Genomic DNA, 6059 nt, shown 5'->3' with positions numbered 1-6059 from the left:
ACCCAGAGAGCTACCCAGAGGAGGCGTTTCTTATTTTATTCCCATCTGGTGGCTGAGATGTGATTGGTAATAGCTCTCCAAATGTCTTTCCTGGCTATTGTAATTCTAGGTTTTACTGTTATAGGCAAGTATTTCATAGTTAGGCAAGAACCCGTGCAGGAACTGTTTTCTAACTGTGCTCTTTAGAAATGACAGCCGGGAGGAAAATAACAGCAGAGTGGGGACAAGGTGATTTGCTGTGCTGAGATACAGAATTGGCACCCAGCACTAAACCAGGAACAACCTCTGGCATTTTGAGAGCAGAACAGCTACTGTGAGGATCATTGTAGCCTTGCAGAGCGCTGCTGAGGAGGCTGGGTTGTTTCCTGCAGTGCTCCTCAGCACTAAAAATGTGTTTGAAGCCTCATCCTGGGAAAACTGGCCCCCAACAGGGCAGGGAGAGAAAATAGGATGGAAAAGGTTCTGGGTAAAGAGAAAGGCAGAGAGATCATTTGCCAGTTGCCATCATGAGCAAAACAGACTTGAGTTGGGGAAAAGTAATTTCATTTATTGCCATTTACAATAGAGTGGGATGGGGAGAAACAAATCCTGAACTAAAACCACCTTCTCCTCAACACTCCTGTTTTTCCAGGCTCAGCTCCCTGCTCCCCAGGCAGCGCAGGGGAATGGGATGGGGGTTGAAGTCAGTCTGCAACACTTGGTCTGTGTTGATCATTCCTAACATTTTCCCCCTGTGCTACCAGGGGGTCGCTTCCATGGTACAGAGTCCTTCACAAATGGCTCCAGCGGAGATTCCCCATGGACCACAGTTCCTGCAAGAAAACCTGCTGAAATGCGGGCTCTCCATGGGATGCAGCTTCCTCCAGGGCATCTCCACTTGCTCCATTGTGGGATCCTCCAAAGGCTACAGGCTGGTACCTGCTCCACCATGGGCTGCAGGAGGACAACCTGCTTCACTATGGTCTTCTCCACTGGGTGTAGGGGAGCCTTTGCTCCTGAGGCACCTCCTCCCCTTCTTCTGCACTGACCTGGGTGTCTTCAGGGCTGTTTGCTCACTCGTTTTTTTACCCCTTCTTAAATACATTGTCCCAGAGGTGCAACCAGCTCCAGTGCTGGGCTCAGCTTTGGCCAGCAGCAGGTCTGTTCTGGAGCCATCTGGACCCTGAGTTTGCCCTTGTTCTGCCTTGTGCCCATGTGCCCATCTGGGACCCCACACAGAGTAAAGCAGGGGACAAGACAGCTCTGGCTCTGGGGAGGGGGGGATGATGGATGAAAGGAAGGCAGCCCCCTGCCACTGGTGATGTTGCAATGCTCAGAGTACCTGAAGAGCTGCTGCACCTTCAGAGGGGTTTCATTGGGTAGAGCTGGCTCCAACCCGGGCAGCCTGGGACACTGTTGCCCCAGGGTGGGAAGGAGGGTTGGTGGGGACAGACCCCTCCAGCCCTGGCTATGGGGTTCTGCCGTGACCTGCTCCCTTTGCTCCCCAAGCCCGTCCCTCACCCCAGTGCTGGAGGCAGGAGGGCAGCACAGGAGCGTGTCTGTCGCAGCACTGCACTCCCTCCCTGCCCTATGCTCAGCATTGCCCCTCGGCTCCTGTGTTATCTCACCAGTGCCTTCACTCCCTTCATGTTTGCCACACTGGTGCTATTTTTGTTCCACTTTCTCCTTGTCTTTCGTGCTGTCTTGTCTTAGTTTTTGTCTGGGGCTGCCCAGCGTTCCCCTATTTGTTCTCTGCATGAGTTTGCTCCATCTCTGGCATCTCTCGTTCCTCTCTTCTCAATGTGTTTTCTTTTGTTTGTGCTCTCTTTCCTTTGCTATTTCTTTTGATTCCTTATTTCCACTTCTTTCTCCCCCCCCCTTCTTTTCTGTTTCATCCCTCTTCAACTCTTGTTTTGTTTTCCCCCTTGTTCTTGCTCTCTCTCCTTATTTTGTTCTTTGTGTATCATTTGTGAATCTCTTGTATGTCATCAGCTTGCTGTTTAGATTACCATCTACTGCTTTCCGCTCTGAGTTTGCGTTTTGAGTGGAAACCAGTCTTTCTTTCTTTAAATTTCAATCATAGTGTCTATAATCCAAATCGGTTTTTTCCCTCTCTTTTTATTGCTAATAAATAGACATTGACACAGCTTGTTACTGCAGCTGGTACCCATCCTGCCTCTGCCAGCACTGCAGTACTTTGACACAGGCTTGGTGGTGGAGGTAGCATGGCCAAAGTCATGGTTTTTCTAGACTCAGAGACATTCCCATCATGAAAAGGTGCTTTCAAACTGTTGTGTTTGGGGACACGTCTCTCTGAGGTGGTAGGGTGAGGTCCTTCATTGAGAGGGTCCAGATCACTCACATACAGGAGGAAAGAGGTCAGGATAGATGGGAGGATGTGGGTCTCGGGAACCTGGTTGGCTGTGGGTTGAGATTGTCTTTTTATTCTGACAGGGTAAAAAGCCTGAAATATTCTACAAGTCTTTATGCTACCCTGGTTGAGCTGAACGAGAGTGGAATAAATGCCCAGAGCCTCCTGTCTGGGTGTCCTGTAGTGGGGCCAGTGGTGGGGCCCGCACCATATGGCACTTCAAGGGGAAAAGCCAGGAGCTGTGGATCAAGAACAAGAGATGGAAGAGATTAGGGCCAGATGAGCAACGTGAGATGGGCAATGGGCTGCTTGCTCCAAGGTGGCTCAATCTCTGACCATGACAAAGGTGCCTTGACCCAGTACGAAGCCCCAGGAAGGGTCAGCCCTGCCATGCCCAGCACTGATGCATGGGTCACCCACAGCCCCAGCACACATGGAGCTGGCCTGGGAGGTGACAAACGTCTTCCTCATGCCCTGGGGCAGCTGTACGCAGCCCCTTCCTGGCAGATGTTCATCCCATCTGGTCCTGGAGCTGCCATGGATGGTTCATCAGTGCTTCCCCAGGCATCACTGTCCTTGCTGTCAGAAGTGTTTTTCACGTCTTGGCTGAATTTTCCTGCTTGAATAGCATCCCTGAGCCTTTCTGCCTTCCCCAGCCCTGGCAGGGAAGCTGGGTGGATTTTTTTCCCCTTCTGTTCCTATTCCCTGTGTCATGTTTCTTCTGTTTGAGAAAACAGCAAGCCCCATCTTTTTCGTGCTTCCTCACTCAAAAAGCAGCAGGTCCCTCTTGCTCAACCATGACCACTGGAGTCAGGAATTGCTCCATGTTTGGTGCAGAGAGGCTTTACATTGAATCCTCAATGGGAGGTGACAGCAAGGGACCATCCAGTGTGACCTCCTGGCCTGGGACCGCCAGGTGAAAGCTTGGCCCCAATATAAATAATACACCCAATTAATTATAGACAATCTATAGAGCCAGGTCACAGTCTCACATTTGCTTTCCCACTAGGATAATTCAGTTGACCTCCTCTGTTTAAGTGTAACAGCTCCTGCTGAGCTGCTTTGTTGCAGTTGATAGCAAGATAATTATAATCCCATCAGTGCTTAAACTGTTTCAATAGGCAAACGACACACTCCTCAGGCTTCTGATGGATATCTAACAGCGCCCAGAGATTTGGTATTAATCAGCTGCCATCTCTTGGCTGCTGGGAGGCAAGTGATCACTGACAATAGCAGGCGAGAGAAAACATGGTGTTTCCGAGATGTGAATTTAAGGAAAATAATGCTTTGCAAGGAACATGCCTGTGGCTGAATGCTGGGGCTGGCTGAACCTTTCCTGCCTGCTTCGCTATGGAGCTGGAAATGCAGCCAGGAATCTCACTCCCTGCCCTCCGTGATCCCACTTAGCACCGGTTTCACTGCAGGTGAAGGAATGTGAATGAAAGCCTGTTGCAGTCAGAGGAGGGAGGATTTTGTCATTAGTCCTGCATGGATTATTTAATGGTTGGAGTTAATGGTGAGGAGTGAAACATGCCAATTAAAATATTACTTAATATTTGATTGCACACAAAATGAAGGTGCCGTGGTGTTTGAATCCCTCCTGGAAAAAGGTGGCAGGTGAAATGCATTTGTTACTCAAGCCTTTGAACCAGAGGCCTTCAAACCATAAAATCAGAGAAGCTGCTTTTCATGTTTTAATGAACGATTTCCCTCATACCACAAATTTGTGCTTGAAATTACAGAAAGTAATAAGCTCATCCATTTCTCTGCAGGTTTGCTATTAAACTGCAGTGAAGACAGACAAAGAGTCCATAGAGCTAATACTGTTCCTTGTGAGAAGTCAGCTATGGCCTTTGAGCACAAAACCCTTCCCGTTTCCACCCTGCAGAGCAGGGACATCATTTATTCCTGAATACTTGGGATCTTAACCTGTGTAACTGCATCCTGTAATATGTCTTAGAAGACTGGACTCGGATGAGACTGAGTTAAACAGTGCAGAAAAAGTGTAATTGTTTTCCAAGGGGGGTTATGTTTTCCGTTTGTAACCTGGTTAGGAGTGCCCACCGTTCTGGTGGGGTTTGCTTCAATGATTGTTATCTGTGTGTAAACATACAGAGAGATTGTTGTAACCATCGGCCTGGAAAACTACCCAGGAGGTGTTTGCTCCTCGCTGCAGCGTTTAACATTTCATGACTGTTATTCTTCAGTTTCACTGTATGGAACATGCTCCAGCCGTTTATTATAAGAGACCCCATGTGCCCCAAGCTATGTGGATGTCCCCATGCTGGGGGCTGTGGGAAGCAAAGGGAGGAGAAGGCTGAAATGCCTGAGATGAAGGATGGAGACAGGGAAGAGCATTTGGGCATGGTCCTAGTGCAGGGCAGAACCATTTCTGCTCTGAGGTTGCAGGCAGCATGCCTGCCTGTGCCCCTGCTTGTTCTGGGTGCCAGGCCCCATCCCAAAGAGCCAGAGAGGAGGCAGTGCTTTGTTCACTGCAACCTGCTCTAGTGAAAGATGTCCCTGCCCGTGGCAGGGGGCTTGAACTGGACGAGCTTTAAGGTCCCTTCCAACATAAACCATTCCGTGGTTCTATGATTGTATGATCAGCAGGAGGGCAGCAGCTACATGCTGCCACCCTGGGGTGGAAGGCCTCAGGAGGGGAAGAAACATCACAGAAGGTGTGTGAGGGCAACACCGGCACACTGTGATGCTTTGGTACCCTGCCTGGGTCGTGTCTGGCCGGTCCCCACATGCATCCTGTGCCGTGGGTGATGCTGCCCTGCGGTGTGTCTGAGCGATGTCACCTTCAGGAGGGTGAAGCTGTGGCTCGGTATTTTGCGTGTTTGTGCCCGAGACCAGCGGCACAGGGGAGAAAGCTGCATCCTCAGTGCCACCTCGTGCCTGAAAAGCAAACAACCCGGCAAGGCTGCGAGCAGGCTAGGGTTTGGCTATGGGGGAACCAAATGGGGCCAAGAACACTGGCTTTTGAATAATGCCATGAGTGGTTCCTCCCTGAAAGCGGTAACCCAGGGACAGCCTGACTTCCATGAGAAGCTTTATCCAGGAAAGCTGAGCCTTACCAAAAAGTGCATTGAAGAATGTATTTGCCCTGCCTGGGAGAGGCACACAAATAAGGAACTCTGCCCAGCCAGCACCCTCAGAATGCGGCTCTGGGTCAGGAGTTAGATGCTCAGTAAATGTGGCAATAAATAGGAATGTGACTGTTAACGTGGTGTTCCTGTGGGTCTGAAAGGTGCTTCTCTTGCCAATGAGGCCTCTTATGAAGACCACAGAAGGTTTGGGTTAGAGGGACTTGCTCCAACAGCTCCATGTCCTTCTTGTGTTGAGGACACCAGAACTGCACACAGTGCTGCAAGTGGGGTCTCACAAGAGCAGAGTAGAGGGGCAGGATCACCTCCTTCGACCTGCTGGTCATGCTTTGGGGGTGCAGCCCAGCACACGGGGGGGTTCTGGGCTCAAGCGCTCACTGAAGCCAGATCATGGGGAGCTTCTGAATAGACCAGCACCCCAAGTCCTGCTCAGGGCTGCTCTGAATCACTTTGCCCAACCTGCAGCTGTGCCCAGGATCATGCACTATATCCCTTACGGGCTGCAGGGACCCTGCACAGCACTGCTGCTTGTTTGGAGTTTTTACAAGGGGAGGGTTAGTTGCTTTTGGCTGGGTGCATCTTGTCTCCTCGCTTGTCCG

Source organism: Psittacula echo (assembly GCF_963264785.1).
Source record: "Psittacula echo genome assembly, chromosome: 15".
Taxonomy (NCBI): domain Eukaryota; kingdom Metazoa; phylum Chordata; class Aves; order Psittaciformes; family Psittacidae; genus Psittacula; species Psittacula echo.
Note: the sequence above shows the minus strand (reverse complement) of the source record.